The 14491-nt window shown below is 47.3% G+C and overlaps 1 long non-coding RNA gene and 1 pseudogene across 1 annotated transcript in view; both read right to left on the bottom strand.

Moving 5' to 3' along the window:
- The window catches only part of LOC139039929 (uncharacterized), a 73919-nt gene that overhangs the window by 14605 nt on the left and 44823 nt on the right, over positions 1-14491 (bottom strand). The window lies entirely within an intron of this gene.
- LOC106839372 (importin subunit alpha-1 pseudogene) lies at positions 833-2674 on the bottom strand (annotated as a pseudogene).

The raw sequence follows: 14491 nt of genomic DNA, 5'->3' as shown, positions 1-14491 counted from the left end.
CAACTTACTTAAAGAAGACTTTTAAAAACTGGAACCAGAGGGCAGAGAGCACATCCAAGCTGTAGCTAAGTAGCCAAGAGCTGTCCTTGAGGGTTGGCAGTGTTCCATGATGCCAGAAATGACTGCCTTGGACGAGTCTGGGGAGGGGTGAGAAATTGTCTCGGGCGCATAAGTCTTAAGAAATCCTACATAAATCAGTGGAAGCATTGGCAAGAACACCCCTGGGAAACCGCCTATTGTATGACTAAGGCTTTGAGAAATCTCTGCTGATGGCCTGGCAGAACATTCGCCAGCCAAATCTATCATTGAAAACCTCTGAGGGCTTTCTGGGAGCGTGTGGATTATGGGCTGTGGGAATCTCGGGTTATAAAACTTTCGCCCAGCTGCTCAAGTGCCTGGCTGGGCAATTAAGGAGGATTCTTTCAAGCAGATCAAAAGGCTCTGGTGAGGTGATGCCAGGAAGCTTCCTGCCCTCCCTGTGAGGAAGGCAGGAGTCAGGGCTCATTATCCTCATTTCACAGATGAGAAAAGGAGGTTGCCGGTGACTAAGTCCCTTGCCTGAACTCAAACAGCCAGCGAGGGTGGAACCCAAAATAAGCATCTCAGTCACCCGACTCCCAGGACACCATCGCTCCAGAGCCTCCCATTCCGCGGAAGATAGACTGTTTCTGGGAAGTCTGGACCCACGTTTGGAACGTTGGGGTGTGGGGTGGTGCACAGGGGCTATTCCAGGCCACTTAGCACACACAGATACTTGCATGCACATAGAGTGACTTGGCGTCTGCCCTATGCAACATAACGTGTTTTTTTTTTTTAAGGGTGGAATTTAAGCTTTATTTACAGGACACTGCAAGATATGAAATTCCACATAGAAATAAGAAACCCATTGAGAGAGAAGCTTCATACAGTATGTACACAGTTTGGAACTGTTCAAGTATAGTTTCGTTGTAAAAAGTGCTACAATAACAAACCACACTTCAAAAGGGTTCTTAGTAGAGAAACAGTTAAGACAAACTTATACCAAACACAGCACACAACAAACAACTTTCTGCCTCAGCTGTACAGTCTAAAAGTTAAAGGTCCCCGGAGGGCCATCCTGAACTTGGAATGTATAGCCTTCAGAGGTAGTTTCTGGCACAACATTTTCATCTTCCTCTTCCTCTACAGAGAAATACTTCTCAATCAAGTTTAACGAAGCTTTCTACACAGACTCATTTTCATGGTTTTGTAGAGCTTCAGTTTTGTCCAGACCTCCACATTCTTCAGTCATTATACTAAATTTCTCAGTTTCACCTAGTTTCTCACCAGCCTGAAAGATATTTGAAATGGCATCCAGAATAACCAGAATAATTTTGGTGTCTTTTGCAGTTAAGAGGTTCATCAACGGTTCTATTATGCCACAATGAACAAGGTATACAATCTGTTCAACTGTTCCACCACTTGTATAGTTGGTCACAGCCCATACAGCTTCCTTTTGTGTCTTAAAGTCTGCCTTAGAGAGAACACCAACGAGGAATGGGACTAATCCATGATTCACAACTTGCTGTATGTGGTCCTGGCGGCCAGCTGTGATGTTTGACATTGTCCACGTAGCTTCCTTCTGAATGTTAGTTTTGGGGTTCGTTAGCAGGCTGGGAAAGATGGCAAGTGCTCCTGCATCTATTACAACCTGAGTCTGTTCGTCTGTCCCAGTGACAATATTTCCTATGGCTCATAGTGCAGGAGTCACAATTGGCAATTCAGTAGATCCTAGAAGCTTTACAAGTTGGGGTACCACTCCTGTTTTCACGACCATTTCAATCCGTTCATTCGGACCATCGGTAAGGTAGGAAATGGCCCAACAGGTATCTGCTAATACTTCTGGATCATCATGATGCAGGAGACGAACTAAAGTGGGAAGAATTTGCTCAACAGCATCTAATGGGGGTGCAGGATTCCTGTTGCGACAAAGGTTTGAAAGTGTCCAGGTAAGATTACGTAAGTAACCACATGCCAAAGATGACATATCGGGAACTGCAAGAAGAGCCAACAGCGGGTCAACTGCACCATACTTGATCACCAAGTCTCGGAAAACCGAACCATCACCTGCAATGTTTCCTAGAGCCCATACGGCTTGTTCACTGATGTGGGCGTGGGGAGATGCCAACAGAGAAATGAATGCTGGGATAGCACCTCCCTCTACCACAGCCTTGGTCTGTTCTGATGTCCCGGAAGCGATGTTAGTGAGGGCCCAAGTAGACTCAAACTGAATGGGACTACAATCAGTTCTGCCCAAGAAGGACACAAATTTTGGAATCAAACCAGCCCGGATTATGTTGTCTATGGGGGGCTGTTTTTCTCTAGAAAGCAGTTTCCTAGCAGCTTGAGTAGCTTGGAGCTGGCTTTCCAAATTGTTGCTGTTTACGCCCTTGACAATATCCTCAACAGACCAATTTACAGTGCCCTGGTTGTTGCGGTTTTCCTGTAGCGGAGAAGTAGCATCATCAGGAAAGGAGCTTACATTTCTCCTTTTCAGCATCTGGTCATCTTTCTTAGCTTTCCTCAGCTCCACATTAACTTCTATTCGGCGCCGCCTCATTTCTGTGCTGTCTTTCCCCTTGTTCTTGCATCTGTTAAGGCGGGCAGCCGGGGAATTAGCATTCTCGTTGGAGGACATGGTTATGAGACAAAGAGAGAAAGCCGGGAAGACGCCACGGGGAACCGCAACATAACGTGTTTTGACAGCCTCGTCACATTAGCATTTTATGAAACCTAGGACCCCAACCTAACAATAACAACCCAGTTACTCCTTGGACCCCCTGTACGCAAACCATTTCAGAGGACGTACGCGATCTTAGCTTTCATCTTAGATAATTTCTTCTCAAGTTTGTAGAGTCATATCTGGCTTCAAATCCCAGTTCTGCCCTTGCTGTTCCCGGGACCTAGATGAGTGACTTAACCTCACTGAGTCTCAGTGCCTGTGTACCTGAACCTGAGATATTCAGAATATGTCTCTGACAGGGTTGTTGTGAGGGCTCGGTGAAGTCAGGCATATAGAGAGCACAGCAGAGGGCTCAGCATGTAGTAGTCACTCAGTAAATGACAGCAATTATTAATAGCATGATCATATGAACGATCTGAGTTTGCAAAGTAATTCTCCATTCTCTGTTTGTTCATGGTCTGGCTATTAAGGAATTAAGTCCAAATCTTAGTATTTGACCACTCCCTCTCTTCTGGGCCAAGGAAGTTCATTTTCACTCTTAATAATCTCAACTACCAGCCATGTTTTAAACAAAGGTGATTTATTACTCCTAATGTAAAGGATACTTGTTACAGAAAGAATACTCCAAGAGTCACAGAGAAATGTCTAGCTAGTCATGGCTTCAAAAGTCTGTCTGGGGTCCTGCCTTGTACCCTCCCTAGTGTTGCCATTGCTACCTGGTCATCAGTGGGTCCAGCATCCAACCAACTAAAGGCAGCCAACAAAGAGAGGCCAGAGGCTGGTACTCTGATGCAAGGCGACATGTGCAGCTCTGGTCCCTAACTTCAAAAGCATCTTTGTTTGGGTCAGTTTTATAATGTCTGCAGACCTGGGAGGCTGTCTCTCTAAATGAGCCCTGGTCGTTCAGTATGCTTGAAAAGGCACGTCCTTTTATAGGCTGGTAATCCCTTTGGATATTATGGTTGTACCTCACATAGCCCAGTGTCCTGCTCTCTTCTCATCAGCCTATCCCACAGGTCACCTTCAGTGTGGTGACAATTCCCATACATTTGTCTGCCTTCCTACTCCAGACCCTTACATCTCTTGGTCTGAGCTCTTCCTCAGCCACAAGAGTACACGTAGCGCTCTCTCAGGGCAGGCCAGGGAAGTGACGCTTCCATGAATGACTCTCAACTAATACAGGACAAGAATTAGCAGATAACTACCCCAGTTGCCTCATCCCTCAGTGGGGCAATTCTGAGAGAAGCCAATACTGCCTCTTAAAGGGTCCCCATCACAACTGAGCCCCAGGCGCACATAGTGGCAACCGACTCATTCATACACCTTCACTGGCTTCCTCTCTCCCCTGCCTCACTTCCTCACTCCCCTGAAGGAGCTTCCTTGGATCACCTCAGATTAACCACTGGCACCCAAATCTCTTCGTGGGGTCTGCTTTTGGGGGAACTCAAATTAAGGCAAATTCTTCAAGGAAAATAGCTTTTCTATTAACAGAGCACAAATCATTTAACTATAACTATCACATTAGATAGATATTGGTACTGAAATATGATATGGAGCAAGTCCAAGAAGAATAAAACCCCCGATTACAATGTGGTGCCCTGTCTCACAGACTCCTCTGACACCAACCACCGGTTAACTCAAGGTCAGAGCCTCAGTCACTAGTCATACTAGTCCCAGCCGTGAGTATGATGTGAGTCTTTCCAAAGCCTGTGGCCAGCCAGTGCTAAGCTCTCAGAAATAACTTAATTAGACTCTCCCGGGCCAAGAGACAGCCGCTCTTTGGCTTACTCGATGTCAACTTCCTGTCATTCTCTTTCATGCTTTTCCTCCCAGCTCACAAACTTAAAAGGAAAAAATCCATCAGGGCACTCTCTAGTCCTTTTCCTGCGTGATCCTCAGAAAGTCTTCACATAGCTGAGGCAAGGCATCTTCTCAACCACTTCCTCCATTAGCGACCCCCTCTTCCTCCTAGTTGCATACCTACTTCATCTCCGTCCAAAAGGTGCCCCTCGCTCAGCTCTGCAGACACTGCTCAGAGGTCTCTGATAGACCTATTTTCCAGCATGAATTGTTAAATTTGGCCTTGAAGGTTGTCCTTCTGAAAATTTTATAAATATTTGGAACATAATGACAACTTTTAAACAAAATGACATGGTAAAATTTGCTGTGCCCTGAAATGTTTTTTAGATTTTCATACGTGTCTTGGAGCGGGTATATTAGTTTTTTTTCTTGCTGTGGAACACATTACCACAAATTGAGAGGCTGAACACAACACGCATTTGTTTTCTCAGAGTTTCTGTGGGGCAGGAGTTCAGGCACAGCTTAGGTCCTCTGCTTAGGGTCTCACCAGGCTGCCATCTAGGTTTCAGTTGGGCTGCATTCTCATCTGAAGACTCAACTGGGAAAGAATCAAGCTTCCAAGCTCATTTAGGTTGTTGGCAGGATTCATTTCCTTGTAGTTCTTTCCCTGAGGGTCCTGGCTCTTTGCTGGCTGTTGGCTAGAGGCTGACCTCAGATCCCAGACTCACCTATAGTTTCTTGCTACAGGGACTTTTCTAACACAGTTGCTTACTTCGTCAAGCCCACAAGGAGAATCTCTGATATGACAGAGCCTTATATGATGTAACCTAACCACGAGAGTGACATCCCAATGCCTTTGCCATATCCTATTGGTTAGGAGCAAGTCACAGTTTCTACGGGAAATCATATTCAAAAACCACCTGGACTTCCTATTTTTCTTTTCATTGACTCCCTTTTTTTTTTACTTAGTGTCTTCTCCAGCAATAACATCCAGTTCCATTTTTCCCACCACATTTCAAAATAAATGACTAATGACTAAATGTTTTTAATCATAATTTTCTTAACATCAAAATTCATTTCATTCTTGGGGGCCGGCCCAGGGGCCGAGTGGTTGGGTTCACGCACTCTGCTTTGGCAGCCTGGGGTTCGCTGGTTCAGATCCTTGGAGCTGACCTACACACCTCTCATCAAGCCATGCTGTGGCGGCATCCCACATAGAAGAACTAGAATGACCTACAACTAGGGGAGAGAAAAAAAAGAGGAAGATTGGCAACAGATGTTAGCTCAGGGCCAATCTTCCTCACCAAAAGAATATACTTTAAATAAATAAATACATTCACTTCACTCTACCTCTGCCACCCATGGTAGGCAGCCTCTCATTTGGTCCTCAGTGATTCTCACCTTCTCTTACTCAACCATTATGTAATCCCCTCCGGCACATAGGTTGAACCTAGTTACTTGTTTCTAAGTAATAGAATTTGGCAAAAGTGATGGGATGTCACTTCCAAGGCAAGGTTACAAAAGGCTGTGACTTCTGTCTTGTTTGCCTTCTCTCTTGTCCTCTCACTTGCCCATTATGATGAAGCCCAGTGCCATGTTGTGGGATACTCTGTGGAGGGGCCCACATGGCAAGGAACCAAGGAGAGCCTCCAGCCAACAGCTCCTGAGGCCCTGAGATCCTCAGCACAACAGCCAGCAAGAAACTGAAGCCTGCCGTCAACCACATGAGTGAGCCAGAAAGCAGATCTTCCCAATCAAGCCTCGAAATGACTTCAGCCATGGGAAAGACCCAGAGCCAGAGGACTCCATTGAGCCCCTCCTGGAATGCTAACCCAGAAAAACTGTGAAATGCTAGATGATGCTGTTTTAAGCCACCGTATGTTGGGGCAATTTGTTACACAGCATTAGATAAAAAAATATATATACCCTCTACCCGTGGTTTGTGCCTCATGCTTTAGAAAACACCACCCGAAGCGAACAATGTTAAGGCAATGCTCCAACAGGGTAGGTGGTGTCACGGGTGAAAAGTAGAGGGACGACTTGAGTACAATGGCTCAGAAGTTTCCCTATATGCCTCTTCACGCCTGCCTGGGAGCTTGTACCAGAACCTGTGAGAGTAGAGGTTGAAATAGAAGAAAACAAAAAAATAGAATTATTTTGTTAGAATCTCCATGAGTCACTGAGAGGTGAGGTGGCCCTGCTTGGGGCATATGTAAGCAGACAAGATGAAAACAGAGACGGGCATTCTCCTTGGGTCCACATGGAGCACAGCGTGATGCTGGATGGAGACGGCAGCCGCACCAGCCTTGACAAGGACCGCCACAGCTTGGCTGTAAACATCAGAGCAGAAAGCTGGAGCCGAGAAGGAGAAAAGCAAACACTACAAGGGATCCAGAAAGATGAAGTTCACATGTACACATGAACCATTCCCTAGGACTTCCAGAAATAAGTGAGGTGGGATCCTCGGCAGGGAATCTTAGACAATGGGGTGAGAGACTGGCACAAGGTGAGCATAAGACAAATACAAATATTTAGTGATGACTGACAAAGTGGACAGTTTGATGGATAAAGTGACCCTGATCCTCCCCAAAGATTGGGGTCCCTGGGATACCATTAGGAATAATGGTATTATAAGTCCCTACACTACAGGGATCCACATTGTCTTCTCACGTGATGTTGTGCACTAGACACTCGGTGAAGAATATGGATGGAGAGAAGGACACAGTGGTCCTTCCTATTAAATGATTTTAATACAGATAAGTCTATGCTTCACCCTCTTGGCCTTGTGCCCTGGCGAGGGGCTGCTTTCTTGCAGGGTGCACCGAGGACAGGAGCTTCCATGTTCAGTGCTGCACGGTGCAACCGTCGGCCCTCCACCTTCCTCTTCATCATCCCACAGCCAGGCCCCAGCTCAAATTGTTGGAAAGTACAACCTCAGAGGCCTCCCAGGCTGAACTCACTCCTCAAGTTCCGGATGAACAACCAACTCAGAAAATGTGGGACAGGGGAAAGCATCAATGCATGCATGGACCATTTCCAAAATAAAAAGTGATACTGTTTTTTGTTTGTTTGTTTGTTTTTGAGGAAGATTAGCCCTGAGCTAACATCTGCTGCCAATCCTCCACTTTTTGCTGAGGAAGACTGGCCCTGAGCTAACATCCATGCCCATCTTCCTCTTCTTTATATGAGGGACACCTGCCACAGCATGGCTTGCCAAGTGGTGCCTAGGTCTGCATCTGGGATCCAAACCCGTGAACCCCGGGCTGCCAAAGTGGAACGTGCAAACTTAACCGCTGTGCCACCAGGCCAGCCCCATAAGTGATACTGTTTAAGCCACTAAGTGTTGGAGTAATTTGTTACACAGCAATAGATAACCATTATACCCTTGACTGATGGTTTGAGCCTCACACTTTAGAAAACAAGATCCTAAAGGAACTGCATTAAGGCACCACTCTGATAGGGTAGGTGGGATCATGATGAAAAGTAGGAAGACAATTTGGGGAAGAAAACTAGATGAGAAATCAAAAGCCTTGGGTTCTGGTTTCAGCTCTATCAAGACCCACCAGCTGTGTGAGCTTGGTGAGGTCATTTCCTCTTCTGCGAAGTGGAATTAATGATAAATGCCTTTCTTACATCATACTGTTATTAGGAGACTCAAATTACAGAACCCGAATGAAAGCTTTGTAATATGTGAGGTTATATACCAAGTAAGGGGTTATAATCATCAACATTATCATCATTATCTTTATTGCTGGCTGTTACAAGGTAAAACCAACAGCAGTTTGAATGTCTCAGTCAAAGTCCAACCAAGTAAACAGAAACCACTCTAAGTATTGGGAATAAGGGGAAATTAATATGAGGAATGGGTTACACAGGTGATGGAAGGGCTGGAATGCCCACCAGGAAATAATGAGGCCACCCAGAGACTAATAATAGAAGGAAGCCCCTGCCACTTCTTAGCTGGAGGGACAGAAGGAAGAGAAAGGATCATAGGAACCCGAGGCCTGGGGTCACCCTATAAGAAGCTGTTACCATGAGGGAGCCAGGGCCAAGGAAGAAATGCGACCTCTGCCCGAGATGCCCCTGAAGGCAGAGAGGAGGAGAAACACCCTGGATTCTCTTTTCCTGACTCCCTTCCATACTGGTCCAGTGCCTCACATTGGCTGGACTCAGCCAGAAACCAGCTGACACAGGAGGGACAAATGGACCTGTAGCCAACAAGCCCTGGGCCAAAGAAGCACTCTATTTAGCAAGGTAAGCAATAATTCGCTAGAAACAAAAGTAGGATAACGAAGAGACTCGAAGTCCCAAAGCCTCAGACTCCAGAAGAGCATGGGGACTCATCTAGTCCAACCCCTCATTTTACAGGGGAGGCCTCAAAGAGGAAGATGGTGTGACTTGCCCAAGATGGTGACACAGCTGGCTAGGGGCAGCCTGGAGCCCAGGCCTCTGAATTCCCAGTTCATGGCTCTTTTCACATTAACTTTGCAATGATGAACAGCAGAGGCGCTTCAACCTCGCAAGGGGATGTGTGCCAATGGTTGGTTTCTAAGACAGCTGTTTGGACCTTAGAACTCAGTTTCCCATAGAAACAAGGTTATCTTGGCTGACTGTGTTCCCAGTGGCTATCGGATGCTTATTTAGCCCACAACATGGGAAAGAAAGGAACCTCCATACTCTGAATTAATAAGAAATCAAGGGGCTGATCAGCATCTCTCTCCCAGGGCAGAACAGACAAGAAATCTCTCCTCTATCTCCTCCCTCTGCGACACTGGCTGATGTTTCTCCTTGCTCCGCCATTAAACGCGTGTGGCAGGGGGACCTCCTTGCCTTCCTTGTGGTGAGGAGAGTCTCCTTCATCACTGTATCCTTTTCCCACAGTGGTCGTTCTTTTGGCTGCAGGGCCAGCAACAAACGGACCAGGAGCTGCTGAAGGGCTGGAAGCTTTTTTTTTTTTTTTTGGTCCTTTATATCTTTGTACCCTCGATACCCTTCTAGTAACTGGCCCAACCCAAATATGTGAGTGTTACCCATGACCACACCATCCCTAGAAGAGTCTGAATTAGCACCTTCAGGGTGGACAATGGGGAAAACTATAGTCCTTGCTATAGAATAATTTCATATTTAGAAAATGAAAAAAATCTCTTCTTTTCTCATATGATGTTAAATTTGAATACACACACACCAAGTGCTCTTAGATGGAGAGGAGAGTTAGGGAAAATGTGGGAGAGACTGGTGTGCTGATGTATACGAGATGAGGTCTCCATTCTCTGGGTCTGCAGCGGACTCGTTCTCCCATGGTTTGGGCAGAGAACTCCTCAAACACTTCATCTTCTGGTTTTAGACATACGACCTGCAAGTTGGTGAGCCCCAATTTTAGGAACCAACCTCCCCAAAAGAGAGAAACTACTCATTCCTCCAAAAATGAGAATGAAGGCAAGATTCCTGGAACTTAAAACAAAATGCTACTTGGTAGCTAATGCAGAAATGGAAACCGAAATACATTTTCTGCTCTGCAGGTCGAAATGCAGACGTATTTCCTCAAAGCTTGGCACTACCTCCCAGCTGAAGAGAACAGGAAATCAAAGTCTGAACAGCTTCAGCGGCATTCACGCTCCAGCGCCTTTGCTGTGAAGCTTCCTACCCTGCGGAGCGGGAAGTGACTACTCCCCATCCCTGACCCCCTCGTCCCCTCCCATGTTCTCATCCCATTGGATCAGGGCCACCCTATATGGCCGCACAGGCAGCACACTGCATAAAACTCAGGAGGTGCCATCTCCGTCAGCTGCAAGGTGACTAGCGCCTCCTGGAGTTGTGCAGCACCGCTATTAGAACACGTCTTGCTGATCGCCTTGAATTAAGGCTAACACCTACAAGGCCACGAGCTCCTAGCTGAGTTACGGTCACTTCTGTGGCCCCGGCACCTAGCACAGTGTCCTGGTACTGAGTGGAACCTCAACATAAACTCCTAGGGATCCAAGAAGCAATGAATTTGAGAAAAGAGTCAGCACCACTTTTAGACAAGAAATAAGCAATTATCTGAAGTAAGAGCAAAATCCTAATTAGAGGAATGAGACTTCTTAAACTAACCATAGAGACTCGAAAGAGTAAGGACATCATAGTGATTAAGACCTCTGGCTCTGGGCTCAGAAGGAGCTGCATTTGAATCCCACCTCCACAGCCTACTGAACCGTGCTGGGCACGTTCCTAAACCTCTCTAAGCCTTGTTTTCCTCATCTGTGAACCCCAGCTGAGATGACACTTTAGAGTAGAGCCTTTTGCCTAGAGATATTGATGATGGTCAATATCTCTTAGTTGTAATTATGGAGTACGTTGTTAATGGCAATTAACCAATACCACAATAATCCTAAAAGGAAAATTTTAGCTATCAATATTTATATCCCCAAAGAAGGAATATGCCCAAGACATAGTAAGTGCTCAATTAATGTTGTTGAACAAGAGAGAAGATGAAAGAGAGGGAGAGAAGGAAGAAGGGAGAGTGGGAGGGAAGAGGGTACTGAACTGGGAGTCAGAAGAATACAGCTTCAAATCTACCATCACTAACAGGATGACTTTAAGTAAGTTCCTTTCTCAGTCTTGATTTGCTTCTTTTTAGGATGAAGAGTCATTAGATGATGTCTCAGTTCGCTTCTTCAGGATCCCCTCCAGCAGAGACAGTGGTCTCACTCCTGATCATTTCTGCAGTGTTTCCTCAGATCCTGAAGGTGGTGCTGCTGAGTTTAGAAGAAAACCTGTTTTTCTGCAGCCTGGTTGCCAGCTGCTGAGTCTCGGTGTTAACAGCAGGCTGGGAATTAAAGAAATCACTTACTGGTTGCTGAAAATGCCTGGGGCAGTGAACGAGTCATTCCATTTCCTTTCTTGCCTACTTGGCCTCTCCCGGTGCCATGAAAACGCCATGGGTGTGGGGCGGCAGCTGACCCTAAATTCCAAGTCCAGTTCCGCCACTTCGCAACCAGTGACCTTGGACAAAGGCATTCATCCTCTTGGGGCCTCTTTTGTAGTCTGCAAAATGAGGATACTAATCCCGATGCCCCTGGAGCACTGGGAAAATTAATTAAATATAACGTTCGTCCATTGAAGAGCACAGCGCCTGGCACATAGTAGGGATTCAAGAAATGTCAGTTCCCTTTCCTTCCCCTCCTTTCATTCATGAACAGAACATGGTTAGTGCTTGAGAAGAAATGAGCAGGTGGGGTGATAGAGTGATGAGCAGGTGGGCTTTCCAAGGAGGCCTCACTGAGGAGAGGCCATATCAAGTGAGGCAGGAAGGATGGGAAGAAAGAGAAATGTTCCCAGCAAAAAGACCAGCAGGTGCAAAGGCACAGCCTATCTCATCCATCTCCCCTCCCTCATCCCTGACAAGCTGAGACACTGTCCAGGGGCTCTGTCCTCTGAGCTCCGAGTCCACCTTGTTTGTCCTTCTACGACAGCAGTCACCTGCCCGTGTTGGACATTTCATGTACCTGGTTATGTCCCTTCGAGGACCAGGAATGCATTTTATTCATCCGTCTCCCCAGAGCCTGATGCAACAGACACTTTAATGAAGAAATGAACCAATGAAAGTGCCACGCTGGCATTCATTCAGTCTCTTACTGGTTATCCTTCTATGTATGCAACCGGACCATTCAGCTGCCACCCATCTTTGCATACCTAGCACTTGGTGCATGATGGGTCCTCAGTAAATGCTTACTTTGTTGAAATCGAATTGCATTTTCATTTATTGAGCACCTGCTGTGTGCCAGGCACTACACTGAGCCCTGAAGAAGCAAAGATGTGTAGGGGGCAATCCAGGATCTAGAGGGCTCATTCCAGAAGAATAAAAGTACGAGAGCATTGATGCAGTACTTGGTATGTTCATCTCTCATGGCTAAGTGCTCACTACTCTTCCGCTTATCCTCACAAAAACTCTGCGAGGTAGGTACTATGATTAGCACCATTTCCCAGATGGGGAAACTGAGGCTCAGGCGGGGAGACTTGCACAAGGTGGCAGAGCCAGACGGAAAGCCAGGTGTGTGGTACTGCAGCCCTTGCCATTCCCGACTCTGTCGTGAACATACACGTATGTGAATATAGATAATTGAGACGTGTGTCCAGTGTGGGAGAGCTAAGGAATAGCAATGGCAGTTGGGAAAGACTTCCCAGAGGCAAGTCAGTGTGAACAACGGGACCTTGAAGGACAGGAGGAGCTTTCCAGATAGGATCACGGTGGCAACAGGGAGCGTGCAAGAAAGAAGTGGGAAGGAACATTCTAGGCAGAGAGATGAGGTCTAGCAGGCTGTGAGGAAGATGGCGACAAGGATGTGACACAGAGCCTGTGTGGGGGACACAGGTTGCTGCTCCGCTCTGGAAGGTCAAGTGCTGTGTCTAGAGGGGCCCAGCTGAGGAAAAGATGTCCAGGGCTGGAGACTCCGGAAAACGTTTTATAGAGCTAAGTTTAACACATAGAAACTTTCACCCTTTTAAGCAGCCCATCTGTCTGATTCGCCTTTAGCCTGAGCAATCGAAACACACAATGGCCCCAAACACTTATTCAGCATTCACTAAACACCTACTGTGTGCCAGGCCCTTACTGCTGAGCATCCGCCCTGCACTCCTATTGCCTAACTCTGAGAGGCAGTGGGACACTCGAGGTGTGAACCTCTCCGGGTTTGGATCTCAGCATTGTCACTCACCAGACACGTCACCTTGCACAAGTTATTGCTCCCCTCTGTGCCTCAGTTTCCTCATCTGTTAAAGGAGAATACTGATAAGAGCTATCACAAAGGACCATGTGTTAAACGAGTTAATTCACGGAAAGGGCTCAGAACACAGCCTGGCAGATAGTAAGCACTCACTATTGGGTACTACACCTGTGCACCACCATTGAATATATACTCTTTGTCAGACACCTGCTAAGTGCCAGGACTGGGCTAAAAGCAGAAGGTTTAGGGTTGGGTGAGACCATGGCCCCTGCATGCCACTAGGTCAGAGTCTAGTAAGAATGAGGCTGACAAGAGAAGTGATTACAACAGAGGGAAATAAGTGCCATTTTAATAATAATAATAAAGGCAAGCTAGCGTCTGGGGGTGATACACGGGTGCCAAGCACTGTTTAAAGTTGGCACATATCTGAACCTCCCCACAGAGATTTAGGGAGACATCCTCATCGCCTCCGGCTTCCACAGGAAACACAAGATCCCTCAGCAAGGGGTGCAGCTGGCATGGGAACTCAGACCCGAGGCTGTGCGGCTGAGTAGGATGCGCAGAGCTCTGGGGGCACAAGGCAGGAGTGAGGTTGGCCTCCTGTGGGAGGGTGGGGGGAGCATGCAGACAGAGGAGGTGACATTAGAGCCCGTGCCTTGAAGGATGCTGAGAGGAGAGAAGGGAGTCGAGGTTGGGGAGAGAGCCCAGGAGGCAGAGGTCTGGAGGTGGGAACGTGCAGTCATTCGCAGAGAACAGAACTCCTCCAAGGGGGCTTCTGAGAGGGAGGTCTGGAAAGACGCCTGGAGCGCTAAGCCGTGGGGTTTGGACTGTTGCTGGAGAAGACAGGGAACCACTGCAAGTTTCTAATCAGGGGGCTGCTGAGGAAAAGGAAACAGCCTCCCTCCACTGCCCTCCACTTCCCCAGTCGCCCCTAGGAATCTGGGCCAAGGATCCGCCGGCTTCTAATTAACGCACCCTGTTGAGGAGCCCGTCCAGCCTCCATATGGTGCGTAAATAATTTACAGTGACAGAGCGTGTTTATGTGGGATGGCAGCCAGCCGCCTGGCTTCTTCGGCCTCAGTGCTTCCTCTCGCTCTGCTTGCCAACAAGGTCCCTGAGGACCCACGGGGAGGAGTCAGGGGCCCGGGAGCACCCAAAGACTCGCTCCAGCATGGCCTGTCCCTCGGGAGGCAGGCATTTCACAATCAAGGAAGGCTTCGGAGCCCTGGGCCCCTGTTCCCTGGGAAATCACGTCCCCTTCCAGCCCCATGACAGCCTGCACAGGGGC

The sequence above is a fragment of the Equus asinus genome, chromosome 12 (genome assembly GCF_041296235.1).
Source record: "Equus asinus isolate D_3611 breed Donkey chromosome 12, EquAss-T2T_v2, whole genome shotgun sequence".
In the NCBI taxonomy this organism is placed as follows: Eukaryota; Metazoa; Chordata; class Mammalia; order Perissodactyla; family Equidae; genus Equus; species Equus asinus.
The sequence above is the reverse complement of the archived record's forward strand: the minus strand, read 5'-3'. Positions and strand labels throughout refer to the sequence as shown.